Here is a 19,133-nt window from a genome sequence, read left to right on the forward strand (position 1 = left end):
GGGCGTCTGTTATGGCCTCCAGAAGGTTCTTCTTGGGGTTCACCCCTTCACTTGAGACGCGGTACCCAAAGTCCTCTACCTCGCTCACTCCAAAAGCACACTTCTCGTGGCGTAGATGGACGCCTGCTTCTTGAAGCTTACTCAAGACTGCCCTGAGTGCTTTGTCATGGCTCTCGTTGTCCTTGGCATACACGAGGATGTCATCCTGAAAGTATGAAACGTTTGTGACGCCTTTTAGTAGTGAATTCATCATCCTCTGGAATGCAGACGCTGCTGAAGACAACTCAAATGGCAATGCGGTGTATAGGAATGTGAGGAGTGATGAACGCCGTAAGGGGGCACGAAGATCTGTGTAATGGAATCTGGTAATGGGCGTCACGCATGTCCAGCTTCGAGAAGATTGCCGCTTCTTTCATCATGAGGACAATTTCGCTGATGCTGGGGAGCGGAAAGCTATCAGTAACAACCTCTAGGTTCAGACTTCTCAGGTTGATGCATATTCTGCGGTCGTTGCTGGATTTCTTCTTTACTAGGACCACTGGGCTCAGCCACTCGGAGGATTCCACTGTCTTGATGATTCCTTCGACCATCTTCCGAGGTGGGCATCTAACGCAGGTCTCGCAGTGGCAGGTAATGGTCTGACTTTATGTTTCACAGGCGCTGCATTGGGTTTCAAACGAATCTTGTGGACGTAGTTTCTCACTTTCCCCGTGTTTTCGGAAAACCGGCTTGGAAAAATCTCTCTGAAATTTTGCACTGCTCCTGAGAAGACCATGATTACCTGTTCCGGAGTGCTGGGGTCCAGTTTTATACTGAGTCTGTGTTGATCGTCCCATCCGAGCACGGCTGGGCCTTTGGACGAGAAGTACACCTTGGTGGTGGTAGACCTGCCTTTGAACTCAATTTGAGCTCTGATGTAGCTGAGTAGGTTGACAGTTGCCTGGTCGTTGTGATTTCCACTCTTACTTGTCCCATCATCTCCTTGTACATGTCGATGGGAAGGATTGTGAGGTCTGATTCTGAGTCGGCCATTGCGTTAAGCAGCATCGCCTTCTTCCTGGAGGGGGCATATCCTGTGCCACCTGCAGCCTCCAGATACGTGGACAAAAGGGGCTCCCACTGCATCCACAGAATTGCTGGGGTCCCAGGTGAGGGGAGAAGCGCAGGGGGTGGTGTGGGGCCTTGCGTGGTGGGCCTGTGGGTCTTTTGGTATCCTCGTCGCCAATTATGTGGTGGCCTCGGAGGACGACAGGACGCCTGTAATGATTGTATCTGCTTTAATTGAAAGGACACAGGGGTAGATGTCCGTTGTCCATGTATGGGGCGGGAGCAGTACTCACTGTTGCAGCCAGGGCCTCCCAGTTACTTCACTGGAGGCAGGGTGTGCACATGGATGGCACGCTGTAGGCTTCCAGGGCCCCCATGAGGCCTCCTATGGCAGTGGACTTACGCCCTGGAAGCCAGACTGCACAGTCCTTTATGATTCAGAGTTATGATGTCTCCTTTTCAGGAGCAGCGCTGTGCCAGACCGCTTTCCTGGCACTCTGCCAATGTTCTGCGTCGGAGCGCGGTTCCTCGCGATCTGGTTGGCTCGAGATCTCGCAAGACCGAGATCGCGTGATGTCTCCACAGGTTAATGTTGAAAACTAGAAAAAAGAACACCCTGAATGTGCATAGGGTATAACACCAGGTGATCTTAGTGTAACGCTCACCTGATTCCCACAGAGACGCTGACCCGAACTGGACTGCTACTGTTTCTTCTATCGTGAGGCGCAGGGCCCGGAAGATGCTCTGGACGGGGCCTCCGAATTTGGATTGCCTGGCTTGTAGAGTAAGTTTTCTGCAGGTGGAAGAAAAGGGATTGATTACCAGCTGGGGTGGATATGTGTTCCCACCAATCTCCCGTTTCTCACTCTTCTTGACCCCCAACTTGGTTTCTGCGAGCTCTCACCTTAGGTATTGTAAAGATGAGCTCTCCATCCTGCTTCAGGTGCAGGGGTGCGTAGAATCCAGTTAAGTCACTGGGTGGGAAATAGTTGCGGACACTGTGTCCTTCGTCTCTCCTACGGTAGCCGTAAGTATGAGTGTCTTTTCTCCACAGGAGCCGGGGCCCAGAAACCTAAAGCTGGTAAGTCTCTTGGTGAGTATTTGTGCTCCGTGCTTAGTTAGTGCTCACCATGTATTCCTCTTATGCAGGTGCTGGGATGTACTGGCGTCGTAGCCGCGGTGGAGGAAGGTAAGTGAAAGAAAAGCGACTGCTTACTTCTAATGATTGTCTTTTTCTGCTTACAGGTGCTGAGATGCTGCCGGCGACACAGCCGCTGTCGTGCGTGATGAGGCACGTAAGTAAGTGGAAGAAATGTGGCCGCTTTAGAGCGGGCACCTCTAATGACTGTCTTTTTCTGTTTTTCTGGTGCCGAGATGCTGCCGGCGTTGTGGCCGCGGTGGAGTTCGGCGAGACCACGGATGGGTAAGGCAAGGCGGCGCGGCTGTGAGCGTTTGAGAGCGCTGCTAATCTTGTACCTTTCCTTTGCAGGATCGTCGGAGGTAGGATTGCTGAGGCCGGATTCCGGTAAGTAATTTCTAATGCTCACCTTCTCTTTTCTTGTCTGTTTGCAGGTGTTCCGGGTGCTGGCGGCCGTGTCAGGAGCCAGGATGCAGGAGCCGACTCGGTGAGCGTCCTGCTGCTGATGCAGAATAACGCGAAGCACGTGTATTCCATCGGGCGTGGTTTAAATAGCAGAGAAGTGCTTCAGGTGTGTGTTCTTCCACCGGCCCCACCCAGGTAAGAAAAGAGTTCCTGAATAGAGGAAATAGTTCCTCCCAGCCCTGATGGCTGGGGACTTCAGCCAGACTGGATTGTTCTGGGTACGTATGCAGCATGGTCTGCCTCAGGTAAGTCCACCCAAGCATTATTACACAGTTTTATCAATATGAGCCTGGCGCCGGGACTGAAGTCCTTTATGAGCCTGGCGCCAAAGGCGCCAGGACACGGTCCAAAGGGCCCCTGCAGGGGCCTGCTGGGTCCGGAGATGTGGAAGAAGGGTCTGCTTCCGGGGGCGCTGGGCCAGTCCTGGCTCCTCGGGAGTAGTGCTCATGACAGCACCCCCCCCCCTTCAAGGCCCCTCCCAAAATTGTTTTCCCCGGGGGTTTTGGTTTATCCGGAAAGGTTCAGTGACATTTCTTGATTAGACGAGGAGCATGGACGTGGTCATAGGGTTCCCATGACCTCTCCTGAGGCCCGTAACCCTTCCAGTCAATCAGGTAGAACAGCTTTGATCTGATGATCTTAGAGTCCAAAATGTTTTTAATCTCGAATTCAGGTTCTCCATTCACTTGAATTGGTTCTGGAGGTTTGGTTAGTCTGGTTCCAGATTGCATGGGTTTCAAAAGCGATACGTGAAAAACAAGATGTATTCGCATATGAGCTGGCAATCCTAGTTTAACGGCCACTGGGTTTATTATGGCCGTAACTGGATATGGCCCCAGATATTTGGGATTAAAAGTGCGAGGTCCTTTGAGTGATAAGTGTTTGGTGGACAACCAGACCTGGTCCCCAATCTGGTATTGAGGGGCCTCGCTTCGGTGTTGATCTGCTCCTCTCTTGTACCTTTCTTTAGCTTGTTGTAAATGTGCAGCAGCTTCTTTGAAGGCTTTGGTAATAGCAGTGTGTAACTGATCCACGGCGGGTGTTCCAAGATCTTGAGGTGGATCGAGGTTGGAAGTTCGAGGATGAATTCCATACAAAGTGTAAAAGGGGCTTTGCCCGGTTCCAGAGTGAACGGAATTATTGTATGCATACTCAGCTATCCAAAGGATGTCCTTCCAGTTGCTCTCTGACTGTTGTAGCATGCATCGTAAATATTGTTCGAGAGTCTGGTTAGTTCTTTCAGTTTGACCATCGGTCTGGGGTGATGGCTGGTTGAGAGTATTACATCGATTTGAGCCAATTGACAGCAACTACGCCAAAAATGGGAAATAAACTGGCTTCCTCTATCTGAGATTAGTACCGATGGGAATCCGTGTAACCGGACAATGTTTTCAAGGAATTCTCTGGCTAGTACCGAAGCTGAGGGTAAGCCTTTTAACGGAATGAAGTGGGCCATCTTGGAAAACAAATCCACAATAACGAGAATAGTGTTGTACCCGGAGCAGGAGGGTAAGTCTGTGATAAAATCCATAGAAAGGGTGTGCCAGGGAGACGGTGGAATGTCTAATGGTTGGAGAAGACCAGCCGGTCTTTTCTTTTGACCCTTGTTTTGAGCGCACACACCACAGGACATCACGAATTCTTTTATGTCTTTTCTCCACGAAGGCCACCAGAATTGTCTTCTCACTTTCTCTTCTGTTTTGGCAATGCCAGGGTGGCCCTCAATCAATGAATCGTGATAGCAGGAGATTACTTGCCTTTGCAAATCGGCGTGTGGTAGGAATAATCGTCCTCGGAAATAAGGCAAGTCATTGTTTAAAGTGAAATCCATTCCTTTTTGTAGCTAGTTCTGCAAGTCTGTTGGGTTCAGAAATTGTTTAACTTTTGCCTCAATGTCCTCGATGGATTGTGAAGAAATCAGGCCCAAGATCCTCTGTTCAGGAATTATTGGTACAGGCTCTGGGTTGACAATGGTGTCTCCCATTCCAATCCGGGAAAGAGCATCTGCTTTGCCATTTTTGCTGCCGGGGCGGTAAGTGATCACAAAGTCAAATTCGGCAAAGAACAGGGCCCAGCGGAGCTGTCGAGAGGATTGAGCCTTGGCGGTTTTCAGATGCTGTAAATTCCGATGATCGGTGATCACCATGATGGGGTGTCTGGCCCCAAGGAGATAATGACGCCAGGCCTTAAAGGCGGATTTAATAGCTAACAGTTCCTTGTCTGTGATGGCGTAGTTAACCTCAGGCGCCGAGAATTTTCGAGACCAGAACGCCACGGGATGTAATTGGTTAGTCTCTGGGTCTCTTTGTGAGAGGACCGCTCCCATTGCTAAGCTGGATGCGTCGGTTTCGACGATATAAGGGAGATCTGGGCGTGGGTGCTTCAGTATTGGCGCAGAAGTAAACTTGGCTTTTAGCTCTTGGAAGGCTTGTTCAGCTTCTTCAGACCACTCAAAACGTTTATTCTTTCTTAAGAGAGCCGTGATGGGTTGTACCACTCGTGAAAACTCCGGAATGAATCTGCGATAAAAGTTGGCAAAGCCTAACATGCTCTGAATGCCTTTTACAGAAGTAGGTGATGGCCATTTGAGAATAGCGTCCACCTTTCGCGAGTCCATGTGGACGCCTTTGGGTGTCAGGATAAAACCCAGAAATTCGACTTCAGTGGCATGGAAAACACATTTTTCAAGTTTGGCAAATAGCTTGTGCTGGCAAAGTTTTTCAAGTACTGTTCTAACATGATTTCGGTGATCTGCTTCCGAAGAGGAGTAAACAAGAATGTCATCTATGTAGACGACAACACAGACGTCAATGAGCTCCCTGAGGACATCATTCATAAAATATTGGAAGGCGGCCGGTGCATTACATAGTCCGAAAGGCATCACTTGGTACTCAAATAACCCATATTTAGTGCGAAACGCTGTCTTCCATTCATCGCCTTCCTTGATCCGTACCAAGTGATAAGCCCCCCGTAGGTCTAGTTTTGTATATATGCAAGCATCCTTCACCTGGTCAAGGAGTTCCGGGATCAGAGGTAAAGGGTATCTGTTTTTTACCGTTATCTGATTCAGAGCGCGGTGGTCTATACAGGTTCTGAGGTCACCTTCTTTTTTTGGCACGAAGAACAGAGCCGAGGATGCAGGGGACTTCGATGGACGAATAAAACCATTGGCCAAGTACTCGTCCAGGTACTATCGCAGGTGAAGGTTCTCGGGCTCGGTAAGGGTGTAGATCCTGCTGCAAGGAGGAGTTGCACCGGGTAGTAGATCTATCTGGCAATCGTATGGCCTGTGGGGCGGTAAGGTGTTAGCCTGTTCCTTATGGAAAACATCTTGAAACTCTTGATACTCTTGCGGTAATTGCAAACTGTCGGCCGTTACTGACGCTAGGCCAATGTCTGATCGTAGATAGCAGGTTTGTGCACACTCTGGGAACGTTATCGTCTTTGCTCGCCAATCAATCTGAGGATTGTGTTTTTCCAACCAAGGGATTCCCAGAATAATTTGAAATTGCGGAGCCTTGATCACGTCGAACACTATTACCTCCCGATGCCCGTCTTGGCCTAGTAATGTCACTTCAGTAGTGGTATGGGTTACCGGCCCGGAGGCGATCTCAGTCCCATCCACAGTGGTGATGACATCTTTAACAGCTTTTGGGCAAAGAGGTAGGTTCATCCTGGAAGCCAACTCGCGGTCCACGTAATTTCCTATAGCTCCACTGTCCACGTATGCCTTAATTGCATGCAATCTTTCTGGCTGCTTCGGATTTACGAGGACCATTGGCATAATGAAGTGCGAAGTCAAAGAACTGGTTTTTAAGCTCGGCAAGCAGACTTCTACACTTGTCGGGCAAGGTCGTTTCCCGGCTCAGACTTTTCGGAATTCTTGTCGGAAGCTCCTACGGTCTTCTTAGGTGGTTTTACAGGGCAGTCTCGAAGGAAATGTCCCGAGTTCCCACAATAGAGACACAGTTGCATTTGCCGTCTTCTGTCACGCTCTTTTTGGGTTAAGGGGCCCTTTACAACCCCAATCTGCATAGGTTCGGTGCCATCGACACCTTTGGAGTTGCTCTGAGTCTTAGTGAAGATTCGGGTTTCAAACCTGGATCGATCCGCCTTCCTGTTTTGAAGCCTGTGATCTAATTGGACCGCCAAATCAATATAATCCGAACAGTCCTGAGGTGGATTTACGACCTGGGCCAGGACGTCTTTGAGTTCGCCGCGTAGACCTCGGTGAAATAGCGTGATTCTTTTCTCCTCGGGCCATCCAGTTTCCACAACTAACCTATTGAAGGATGCAATGTAGGCTAAGAGATCCTGGTTGCCCTGTCGTAGGGAAAGGAGTTCATTGTCCAGGGCCTGCCCCTGGGAATGCCTTGCAAAAAGTCTTTCCATACTCGTCTGGAAGGCTTGGAAATTCCGAAGGATTGGATCATCTTGTGTAACCAGTGGAATTGACCAATCAGCGGCACTGCCGCTAAGATACGAAAGTACAAATGCTACCTTGGTCTGGTCATTCGGGAAGGCCGCGGGCCTGCAGAGAAAGTGCAATCGGCATTGATTTATGAACACTGCAAATCTTTTAGGGTCTCCAGCAAAACGTTCAGGTGGTGCCAGTGGCACATTTCCAGGTAGGTTGATTTGAACGGGATTGGTTGAAGTAACTGGGGTAAAATTCCCCCCTGGATTGGGCAGAGGGGTTTGCCCCGCTTGGCTCTGTAATAACTGTCTGGCAAGGTCGTCAGTTTGTTCCTTTGACACTATTAACTCTCTCCTGAGGGCGTTCGTCTCCTGGCGAGCAGCATGAACTTCAGCCCTTAATTCCCCCAGTAGCTGGGCCAGTTGATCTGTATCAGAAGTTTCCATAGCGCCTGGGTAGGAGATTATTGGTAGGCTTCGCGTTCTGTAACGCTCACCTGATTCCCACAGAGACGCTGACCCGAACTGGACTGCTACCGTTTCTTCTATCGTGAGGCGCAGGGCCCGGAAGATGCTCTGGATGGGGCCTCCGAATTTGGATTGCCTGGCTTGTAGAGTAAGTTTTCTGCAGGTGGAAGAAAAGGGATTGATTACCAGCTGGGGTGGATATGTGTTCCCACCAATCTCCCGCTTCTCACTCTTCTTGACACCCAACTTGGTTTCTGCGAGCTCTCACCTTAGGTATTGTAAAGATGAGCTCTCCATCCTGCTTCAGGTGCAGGGGTGCATAGAATCCAGTTACGTCACTGGATGGGAAATAGTTGCGGACACTGTGTCCTTCGTCTCTCCTACGGTAGCCGTAAGTATGAGTGTCTTTTCTCCACAGGAGCCGGGGCCCAGAAACCTAAAGCTGGTAAGTCTCTTGGTGAGTATTTGTTCTCCATGCTTAGTTAGTGCTCACCATGTATTCCTCTTATGCAGGTGCTGGGATGTAGCTGGCGTCGTAGCCGCGGTGGAGGAAGGTAAGTGAAAGAAAAGCGACTGCTTACTTCTAATGATTGTCTTTTTCTGCTTACAGGTGCCGAGATGCTGCTGGCGACACAGCCGCTGTCGCGCGTGTTGAGGCACGTAAGTGGAAGAAATGTGGCCGCTTTAGAGCGGGCACCTCTAATGACTGTCTTTTTCTGTTTTTCTGGTGCCGAGATGCTGCCGGCGTCGTGGCCGCGGTGGAGTTCGGCGAGGCCACGGATGGGTAAGGCAAGGCGGCGCGGCTGCGAGCGTTTGAGAGCGCTGCTAATCTTGTACCTTTCCTTTGCATGATCGTCGGAGGTAGGATTGCTGAGGCCGGATTCCGGTAAGTAATTTCTAATGCTCGCCTTCTCTTTTCTTGTCTGTTTGCAGGTGTTCCGGGTGCTGGCGGGCGTGTCAGGAGCCAGGATGCAGGAGCCGACTCGGTGAGCGTCCTGCTGTGGATGCAGAATAACGCGAAGCACGTGTATTCCATCGGGCATGGTTTAAAGAGCAGAGAAGTGCTTCAGGTGTGTGTTCTTCCACCGGCCCCACCCAGGTAAGAAAAGAGTTCCTGAATAGAGGAAATAGTTCCTCCCAGCCCTGATGGCTGGGGACCTCAGCCAGACTGGATTGTTCTGGGTAAGTATGCAGCATGGTCTGCCTCAGGTAAGTCCACCCAAGCATTATTACACAGTTTATCAATATGAGCCTGGCGCCTATGGCGCCGGGACTAAAGTCCTTTATGAGCCTGGCGCCAAAGGCGCCAGGACACGGTCCAAAGGGCCCCTGTAGGGGTCTGCTGGGTCCGGAGATGTGGAAGAAGGGTCTGCTTCCGGGGGCGCTGGGCCAGTCCTGCCTCCTCGGGAGTAGTGCTCATGACACTTAGTTGGCATTCCTCTTCTTTGCTTATCTTGAAAAGCTGTGTAGTGGCCTCTAAATGAAAAGTTGAACGTAAGGAGATTTGAAGTGCTTTAATGCTGCAGAGTTACAGTTGCTTGAATGACACAAAGGACCTGCTGGCCATGAAACGGCTGTACTGGTATTGTACATTAACAGGTTGGCCTTCTGGCATGGGTTGTTTAAGGCCTTAGTGTTTATTAAGTCATGGTGGGAGTGGGGTCACAGCTGTGCAGGCAGTTATTAGTGCTGTGGCATCAGCTCTTAGGCAGGAGCTGTAGCGTAGGACCTCAGCTTCCATCCGTGTCCCACTCTTCAAAGCCAGCGCCTTGCCAGATCGAGACGATGCGTGGCGGCGCGCCACAGACCTCCCTTTTGTTGCGTAGCGTGGTTCTACTCCATTTCAAAATCCCTGTATCTTGCCGGGCTTCTCTCGCATCGTGGGCGGCTTCCACCTGTGGGTGAATTGAACGGCCCTGCCATGCTCACTTCCTCACCACATTGGGATTGTGGAGTTGTCCTTCTCTCTCTTCTTGTCTCTCTCACTGGTGGTGTGCTTGTATCGACATTGTTCCCTTCTTGAGGTTGTCTTACCCCTGTCACTTGTCTCTGAGTCTGCTGGAAATCATTCCTCTTTGGAGGATTTTCTCACTTAAGGAGTCCGTCTTTTGAATATAGCGACTCGTTCTAGGTTCCATTTCTTTCCTTCTTCGGTGCATAAGTGGTAGGTACCTTTTATGAGTTACTTCTGTCGTTTAACTGTACTTTGGATCCCGTTGTCTGGTCTCTCTGGAGCAACTTTATTTTCACAAGATCTACTTAATTTACTTCTGTTCTCCTGGTTGCCCTGCAAGTGTCACTGGGCAGCTTTATGTGGTCCTTGTTTTTCTATATCCTCCATACCAACACCTTCATGTCTATCCTGCCATCTTGTCTCACTTTGGACAACCATGGGGGAACTACGGTGGATGTGGCCCTCCTCCCCCTCAACATCTGAAACTGTGAGACATTTATGATGGTGTTTGGGGTTAGGCGATGCACTGCTATGGCTTCTTGTGCTGTTTTGTAGGGGTCCATTCTTGATGCCACTGCCAGTTGCAGAGCTCCTTTCCCCAAGCCCATTGGCTTTGGGGTGATAGAGGCTCGCCTTGATCTGTCTAATATTGTGTGAATGTAGAAAGGACTACATTTTCTCTGGACACCAGTTGCCCGCCGTTACTAGCTCTCTGGGGAGGCCCTCTCTCTGGAATATTGCTTTGAGCACTTCTATGACTGTAGTGGAGGTTAAATTGGGTGCACATTCTCCTTCAGCCCATTTGGATTAGTAGTCCACCTTAACAATTCCATATTTGTGGTCGGGTTGCATACTGTCCAGTGGTCCTATAAAATCTAGTCCCACTTTGTGCCAGACACCAGTGGGAATCAATGGGGACTGGAAAATCTTTAGCCTCTTGTCACTGTATAAACATCTGTGGCAACTTCGACCATGATCCTTATGTCCTGGTCCATGCCTGACCACTAGTATGTTTCTCTCACTCTGCGTCTAGTCATGTTGCCACATAGGTGACCTGCATGTGCCTGGCATAGGATCACCTTGTGCATTCCAGTGGGGGTATGATCTTAACCCCTCTCATGAGTAATCCTTCGGCCTCGTATATGTCCTTGTTGACTTTCCAATAAGGTCTCAGTCCCTCGGGTATGGGTCTTTCACTGGGCCAATCTTCTCGAGCCCATTCAACGATTTTTTTATTTTATCGTGGTGTCCTTTCTGGATTTATCCTTCCAGTGATTCTTACTCATCTTCAGACACTCTTTGCTTCTTAGCCGTTCACTGATGCGACAACGCATTTGTCCTGTAGGAACGTGGTTGATGTCACCTCATGTCTCAAGAGGCACGATATGCAATCTGCTCGTGCATTCTTCCAAACTGGTATGTGTTTTATCTCGTAGGTATACTCTTGCAACTTGGCTGGATCCACGCCAATCGCACAGTGGAGCTTTTAGTGCCTCCTGGGCTCAGCGTGTGAACTAAGGGCTTATGGTCAGTGAACAGCTGAAATTTCATGTCACATACATATGACCGAAAGCATTCCACTGCCCAGGCGCAGGCGAGCGTTTCTTTCTCCACCGCGGAGTAGTTTTTCCACCGTCTGAGAGGGCTTTTGAGGCAAAGGTGACCACGTGCTTGACATTGCTTCTTTTCGGTGTCTAAGTGGCTCCCAGACCATATGCATTGGCATCTGTCGTTATGTAAGTATCCTATTCGGGATTGAATGGTTTTAAGCATGGGCGTTCATTATTCTTCTTTTTACTTCATTGAACGCTGTTTTCTGCTCCAGACTCCATTCATAACTTGCACCCTTCCTTAATAGCTTTAGCATCGGGGCTGTGGTTTCTGAAAATCGAGGGACAAACTTCACTTAGTACTCTACCAACCTGAGGAATGAGCACAATTCATCTTTCGTCTCCGCTGCAGAGGCTTGTACTATTGCCTGGACAAGGTTATTCTTGGGACTAACGCCATGTTTCGAAATCTTGTAACCCAGATACTCCACTTCTTCTCCTGCAATTGCGCACTTATTGTATCTTAATTATAGTCCTGCTTCCTGAAGCTTCTTTTGTAATGTTGTATCATGTGCCTCGGCATCGCTAGTATAGATGAGGATATCATCTTGAAAGTACGAGACGTTCCCTACTTTGCGTACTAGAGAGTCCATCATCCTTTGGAAGGCTGAGACAGCTGACGATAATCCAAAAAGGATTATGTGTCGACAGACATGATTAAAGATGTCAGGGGATGGGACTCTGTGGAGGCTGATTTGGTGGTATGCGTCTCGCAAGTCTAGCTTGGAGAAGTGTTTGGCCTTTTTCATCCTGAGATTTACTTCGTTAATTCTGGCTAAGGGATAACTGTCTGTTACTACCTCTAAATTTAGTCTGTGTAAGTCAATGCATACCATGATGTCGTTGGAGCATTGTTTCTTTTTTTTTTTTAACCACTTTATTTCGGTTTTGAATAATCATACAGGAAAAAACAGAAACAAAATTCAAGTTCAACATCAGTACATCGTATAGATCATATAGTAGTTACAAAAGCCATAAAACAATCAATATAATTCATGAAACAGAAAAGCGAACAAATCACAAAATACTATTTAGTAATCCATACAATTAGCAATATTCGGACACACAACAATCAAAACAACACAACATGAAAAAGCACAACAAATAATGATGCAAATAGCCTCCAATTCAACTCCCCATCCATGTATACCAACAATTGTGTATAAAACACAGCAAACCTAGTCATATAATTAATTGAAGGACCCCCACAGTCTTAAATAATCCTCCTCTCTTCCCTGCTTTAAAAACATAACATTCTCATAATTGGACAGAGTTCTCACATCCAATAACCACTCCTCCACCTTAGGTTTCTTCCTTGAATTCCAAACCCGCAATATCTGCTTTGCCGCCATCACCAAGACCTTATTAATCCAATCCGCCCTGTCCCTGGCCTTAGTCCCCCTACCCCTGTTTTACAATAAAATAGTGGAATAAAAGTCACGCGGAAGGTGCTCCTCCACCACAATGGCCCGCCTATCCAACACATCAGACCAAAGGTCAGACACTCTGGAGCATACCCACAGCATATGTATCAAATCACCCACACCGCACCCACAACCCCAACAGGAGTCCGTTTCCAAAAGTCCCAACCTTGACATCCTGGATGGCGTCCAATACAATCTGAATAGGATCCGTTGTCGAACGTAACGCAGTCCCAGATCCAATTTTGCTCGCGCCCCCACACGAAATAAATAGTCCCATTCCCGTACAGGGATATCAAAACCAAGGTCTGTTATCCACGCTTGGCGAAGCTTATCCCAAGCTTCCACCGCCCGAATATCCATTGGCATCAACTGTATGTATGTGGATACAGCACACTGACAGCAGCAAACAATCTCACACACTGAGGGTCTCTCCTTCATAGCATCATTCAGCATACTGGTTCGTTCAGTTTAAAGAGCTTTCAAAGACCTGTAACGTTCCCGTTCCCTGCCCCCAATCCCGAAAGACCTCCTCAGTTGATCAAAGGGAATCATACGATCATCGCACCACACATCTCGAATCTTGAGTATGCCTTTATTAATCCAACTTTTCCAGCATAAAGGCTTATTTGCCAATTGCAGACCCATATTATGCCACGGAGATGCATCATAATGCATCCAGACATCATCACCACACTGAACCACAAAGCTCTGCCATCCCTCCCTAGTAGCACATATAGACGGTAACCTCACTCCCGAATTCGGTAACCTCGACATAGAGTAGAGATCACTTAGAGCAAAAGGCGAAACCTGAAAGTTCTCAATGAAATGCCAATTAGGGACATAGCTGTTTGTTTCGGAGAAATAATAAGTCGACTTTGTCAGGACAAAACCAGAGCAGTACTTCCTCAGGTCTGGGTATCCAAACCCTCCTTCCTTCACAGGGCGCACTAATATGTATTTTGGTAGTTTAGGTCTATTACCGTTTCCCCAGAGGAAGGACTGAAAAACTATGTCAATAGATCCCAGGACTTTATTAGTAAATTTCAATGGAATGGATTGTATGATATAGATAATCTTTGGTAATAGAACCATTTTCACTGCATTCACCCTGGCCCATAATCCCAATTTTAATTGGCCCCATTTTAGTATATCCCTTTTCACCTTCTCCAACACATTGGACACATTGAAACTGACCATTATTTTTAAGTCTCGGATCAATAAACACCCAGATACTTCATAGCACCCACCTCCCAACGACAATTCCATGAACCTAAAACATCCGGTGATTGTCCCACATCCAGTGGGAAGGCCACCGTTTTCCCCCAATTTATCCTGTGGCCAGACAACCGACCCACCTCATCAAACATACATTTAAGCTTATTGCACCCCTCCGCTGGATTAGACAAGACAATGGCCATATCATCGGCATAACAAAGAACTTTTACCTCATCATCCCCGAATTGGAGGCCTCGAAGACTCGGTTCCTGTGTGAGGTACACAAAATTAATAGGGTGTTTTGAGTCTTTGTCTTTAGTAATCCCATAATGTCAATCAGTGTCCTAATGTGATCATACCCATATCTACCCTTCATGAACCCAACTTGGGAGCTGCTAATCAAACTACCAACACATGTATCTAATCTATTCGCTAATATTTTTGTAAAGATTTTTAGATCCACATTCAAAAGCGAAACAGGTGTTGATTAGCACGACCGGGCTATGCCTCTCAGACGATTCAACACTCTCAATGGGCCCCTTCTCTGATCATCTTCTCCAACTGACTTTGTAAGGCATCTCTTGCCGTCACCAGGATGGGTCTCACTTTGTGCTTGACCAGAACAGCATTGGATTTTAGCTTGATTTTCTGTACGTTGTTTTTTATCTTCCCCGGAGTCTCTGAGAAAAGCACTGGGAATGCTTCCTTCAAGGCTGATAGAGAACATTTCCACCATTGTGCTTTAGGCAAAATGCAAATACGCATATTTTACGTCAATCATATAATATGATCAAAGAGTAAGAGAACCTAACAGAAAAAAAGGAGCGAGAACAAGAGATGTGGGATGACCGCATACTCATTTACTACTAGATAGTAAAAGTTACCTCAAACATCTCATATCACATTCTGAGTTACTTAAAAACATTGAATGAACAACATTAAAAACTATCATAATTGGCAGAAAGTTAAGACAGGTACAGCACACCTTGCACAGAGGCAGACAAGTATCACAGTGTCACATATAGGCATTACATCACAACTGTTTCGAGCAGCTCAGTTTTGGGGAGGGGGAGATTGACAGCACAAAGGAGCGTGAAGTGCTTAGTTCTTATGGTGAGTTGGGCGGACCGGGTGGGGGGGTGGAGCTCCACTCAACCTCGTCTCTATTGTTCAGATAACTGCAGAATTCGGTCCACACATTTTTGGGGCGAGATGGTATGGGCAGATATCCGATATACTCTTCTTCACACATTTGTACCCAAGTGAGGGCTTTCAGCCACATCTCAATGGGGGTGTGGGGAGTGGGGGTGCAGCGCTTCCAACATTGTAATATGCATCTTTTGGCAACAACAGCACTTACATTTAAAAATGTTGACTTTTTTTGACATTTTCCCCAGCCCATATTCCGAACAACAAGGCCAATGGGTCCAGGTTTCCTGGGGACCCAATTATCTCTGAGAGCGCTTTTGTCACTTCCATCCAAAACGTATTTAGCGCAGTACAGGACCAAAACATATGTATATGATCTGCCTCTTCAGATTTACATTTCGGGCATGTATGAGTCGGGGTGTGCGTGAATTTCGCTACTCTGTGCGGTGTATAATAAAGCCTGTTGAGGAGTTTATATTGTATGCGCCGGAATCTGGCACTAAGGGAGACTTTACGCGTGTGTGCACACATTTTGCTCCATGTCCCTTCAGTGATTTCTGTTCCCAGATCCCTGGCCCATGCTTCCCGTGGTTTGAGGGATATATCCTCTAGTTTTCCCAATTATATTTTATACAGAGATGATATTATGCCCCTGCCCCCTGTGGAGTTTGCTATGTATTCAAGTTCTGGTGAGTGTGGGGGCTCGTCTGGGTAGGAGGGCCACAATACACTGACCGCCGCTCTCAGCCGGTAGTATTGTAGTAGCTCAAGCGCTGAGTTGGAGTGTTCAGGTCGCCATGTTTGAGGGGTGATAAATTTAACATCAGGGTACAGGTCAGTTAGAGCTCGGTAGCCCAGGTCCTCCCAGTGTCGCAAGAAATGTTGGTTGTATGTGGGAGAGAGTCCAGGAAATTGCCATATGGGAAACAACTTGTAATATGGGCAATGCTCTTGTTTAGAAAATAATGTTTTTTAGAGATAAATTCACGCATCTTACAGTTAAAACATTTCCTGAATCCACCTTTTTGGTTCTTAAAAGTAGGGTCACTATTTTTACTGTCTGTCATCACCATGCTAGGAGATAAGGGGCCTCATTACGAGTCCGGCGGTAACCGAGGCGGTAAAACCGCCTGGTTACCGCCGGACTCGTATTACCATTCCGCCTCTGTGATTCCCGGAATTACCGGGGCATTACAACCCCGGTTTCCCGGGAATCACGGAGGCGGAATGGTGTTAATCCCCATTCCCATTGAGTCCTATGGCCCACTCTCAGGCCTCCCTTGGACCCCCTCTCCTCTTCCCTCCTACTCTCCTCCTTCTTGACCATAGCACCGGATGAGGTCTCTAAAAACCTCTCTATGAAAGTGCTCGAAACAGGTGCTCCCCTGCTCCTCCAGATCTATCAAGGACAACATTGCCTCCCTTGCTCTAGCCCTGGCTGATTTCTGCAATCCCTCCTTTGCCATTGGCTCCTTCCCAGTACCCCTCAAGTACTCCCTTTGGCACCCTCTGCTCAAAAAGCCTTCTACTGACCCTTACTGTCTAGGCTAACTACCGCCCTATCTCCATTACCCCTTTCCTGTGCAAACACTTGGAGAAGCTGGTCATCTCCCAACTGATTCACCACATGGAACTCATTGGTTGTCTCCATGACCTCCAGTCTGTCTTCAGAGCAGCCAGAGGCATACAAACTGCTCTCCTGAGCATCCGTGAAGACTTGCTCCCAAATCTTGATTCTAACTCTACTTCCGTCCTCCTCCTTCTTGGTCTTTCCTCTGCCTTTGATACGGTCAATCATGCCACCCTTATAAATCGGCTACTTGATACTCTTGGCATCACTGACCTGGCACTGGACTGGTTGACCTTCATCCTCTCTGACCGATTGTCCCAGGTTCAACTGGGCCCTTTCCTCTACTCGACCACCCTTTCCACCTACAGCGTCACCCAGGGCTCTATCCTCTTGCTGTGGCCATTCAACATCTACTTTGCCCCACTGGCTCACTTGATCTCCACCTTCTTTCCTCACTTCCAATGTTATGCAGACGACCCACAGCTCTACTTCAATCTTCCCTCCACTGCCTCCTCTTCTTCCTCTCTCATTCTTGCCTGCCTGACTGCTTTACAGGCATGGTGCGCTGCCAACATTCTCTGTCTTAATGCCAGTAAGAAAGAGATCCTTCTCATTGGGACCCCTGCTCCCTCCTTTCCTCCTACTCTCTGGCCACCCTCCAGGGGTTCCTGCCCTCACCCTCTTGTGAGGCTAAAACCTTGGCGTCATCGTGGACTCCTCTTTCTCCTTCTCTCCTCACATCACGGACCTTGCCAAGAAGGCCCACTTTCAGCTACTCCTCCTCAGAGACATTCTCCCTTTCCACACTGTAAGGAAGGCATGCTATCAAACAGTAAGACAAAAACAAGTGATCACAGTTCAAGGGTGGTAATTGAACCTCAATTGGGTTTGAAAAATGCCTATCTAATCCTAAATCTAAAGATGGGAGCAACCTACAACCATCAAATAATAACGCAGTCCTAGTGGTGTCTTGTCAAAATAAAACAGCCTATACTAATAAACCTATTGCCAATCCTTACTTCTAAATACAAATAGTGTGGGAACAATGTTATGCAAAAGAAAAGTGGTCAAGAAATGATATGTCAGGATATTCATGCCATTGGCTTCCCTTCCCCACGTTTTCAGCACGGGACAAGGCGGCACACTAGAGCTTGGAACACTGCCTGGCTTCTCTAGCACGAGGATACAGTTCAAATCTCAGTATCTGGGCTTTCTGTGCCAAAGTCTCTTTGCCATTCAAAGTCTCTTACTTCAGAGGGCCTTATGCGACAAACAAACATTCAAAAGTTCCTATCGCTTGAGGATTCTCATGTACAACCTCTTGGGTGTTTTCCGATTCACCCTGGGTCCCCATCCGCCAGGCTCAGACCCACTTTACCACAAAACTTTCAATTGATCTCCCTTCCGCCGGGCTCAGACCAACTTCGTGTACTTTTCCAAACTTTCTGTATTTCATCAAAATCAAAGACTTTCGACTGTGCGCAGGATTTTGCTTAACTCGTCACAGGACCACTTCGATTCACATTTATTCATTCTCTTTCAATTGGTCTCCCTCCACCGGGCTTGCACCAAATGTATCTACTGTTATTACTTCTTAGCTGGATACCGTACAGAGACCTTCGACTGAGCACCCACATGGTGCCGGACCACTCCATATCAAAGGTATTGTAGCTTGCTGTAAAGTTCAATCACTAATCAGCAGTTTAACTTATCACATGTGTTTTAACAATGTTCGTTCTAGCGCTCGCCATAGAATGTTGCTGCTTGCAACCTTGGCTTCAACACAGACCGGTCTTGTATTGGTCTCCCCAACACACCGGGTGTGTTGCTTTCACTGAAGCGGCTTTGTTCTTGGAGACAAGGACGGAACCATGGTGGCTGGTGATCCTCCCCACTTTGATTATTGACGTGGGAGGACCCCGGCTATCTCCGACACACAATGCAGGATTCTTCAGTCTGGTTTCCTGGTCTTGCGCGGTCTCTTGAGGTTTTGGGAAAGTAACGGTTCCTTGTCGAAATGCTTAATGGAATTTCCCTCCTTGTGATCCCCTTTGTTTTTGCCGCCTTTCCTCTCTTGCTCAACTGCCGTCTCGAAACTGCTGTTTCCTCGTGTGCTTTGCCTCGCTCAGAGTGTGTTCTCGTGCTCCGCTTTTTATCCGTGTGGGGATATGTAATGGAAGTCAGGTGGGAGTGATTGTCGATTAATTGCCTTACCTCGCCTGACCATACTATTGGGACATGTCGGGGACATGGCTCGGGTGTTCGTCTGTTTTCCCTTAGAGCGAGCTGTCAGCGAGAAAGTGTTTGTGTTGTAAAAGGGGCAGGGGGTAGAGTTACTAAATATCCTACCATGTAGGATGGGATAAAGGTGCTACAGGGAAGGGGATACCGCATCCCGACATCCGGCGTCCCACTTCCCGAAGACCCCTCAATCAGGTGATCCTCCCGCACTGGCCCACCACCAGGAACTGGATCCAAAAGCAATGGCCATGTCCTGGCCACCTGGATGATAGATCCTCAGGGACTAGTGGGTGAGACACCTTCTGGTTTCTCACATCACCTTCCCCCAGAAACCTAATGCCTCCAGAGCTCTGGTCCTTTCTAAATTGGACTACTGCAACAGCCTCTTCCTCAATCTGCCTTTATCCTCCCTTCGCCCCCTTCAACTAATCCAGAA

Source organism: Ambystoma mexicanum, chromosome 4p (assembly GCF_040938575.1).
Source record: "Ambystoma mexicanum isolate Mex_15411 chromosome 4p, UKY_AmexF1_1, whole genome shotgun sequence".
Classification (NCBI taxonomy): domain Eukaryota; kingdom Metazoa; phylum Chordata; class Amphibia; order Caudata; family Ambystomatidae; genus Ambystoma; species Ambystoma mexicanum.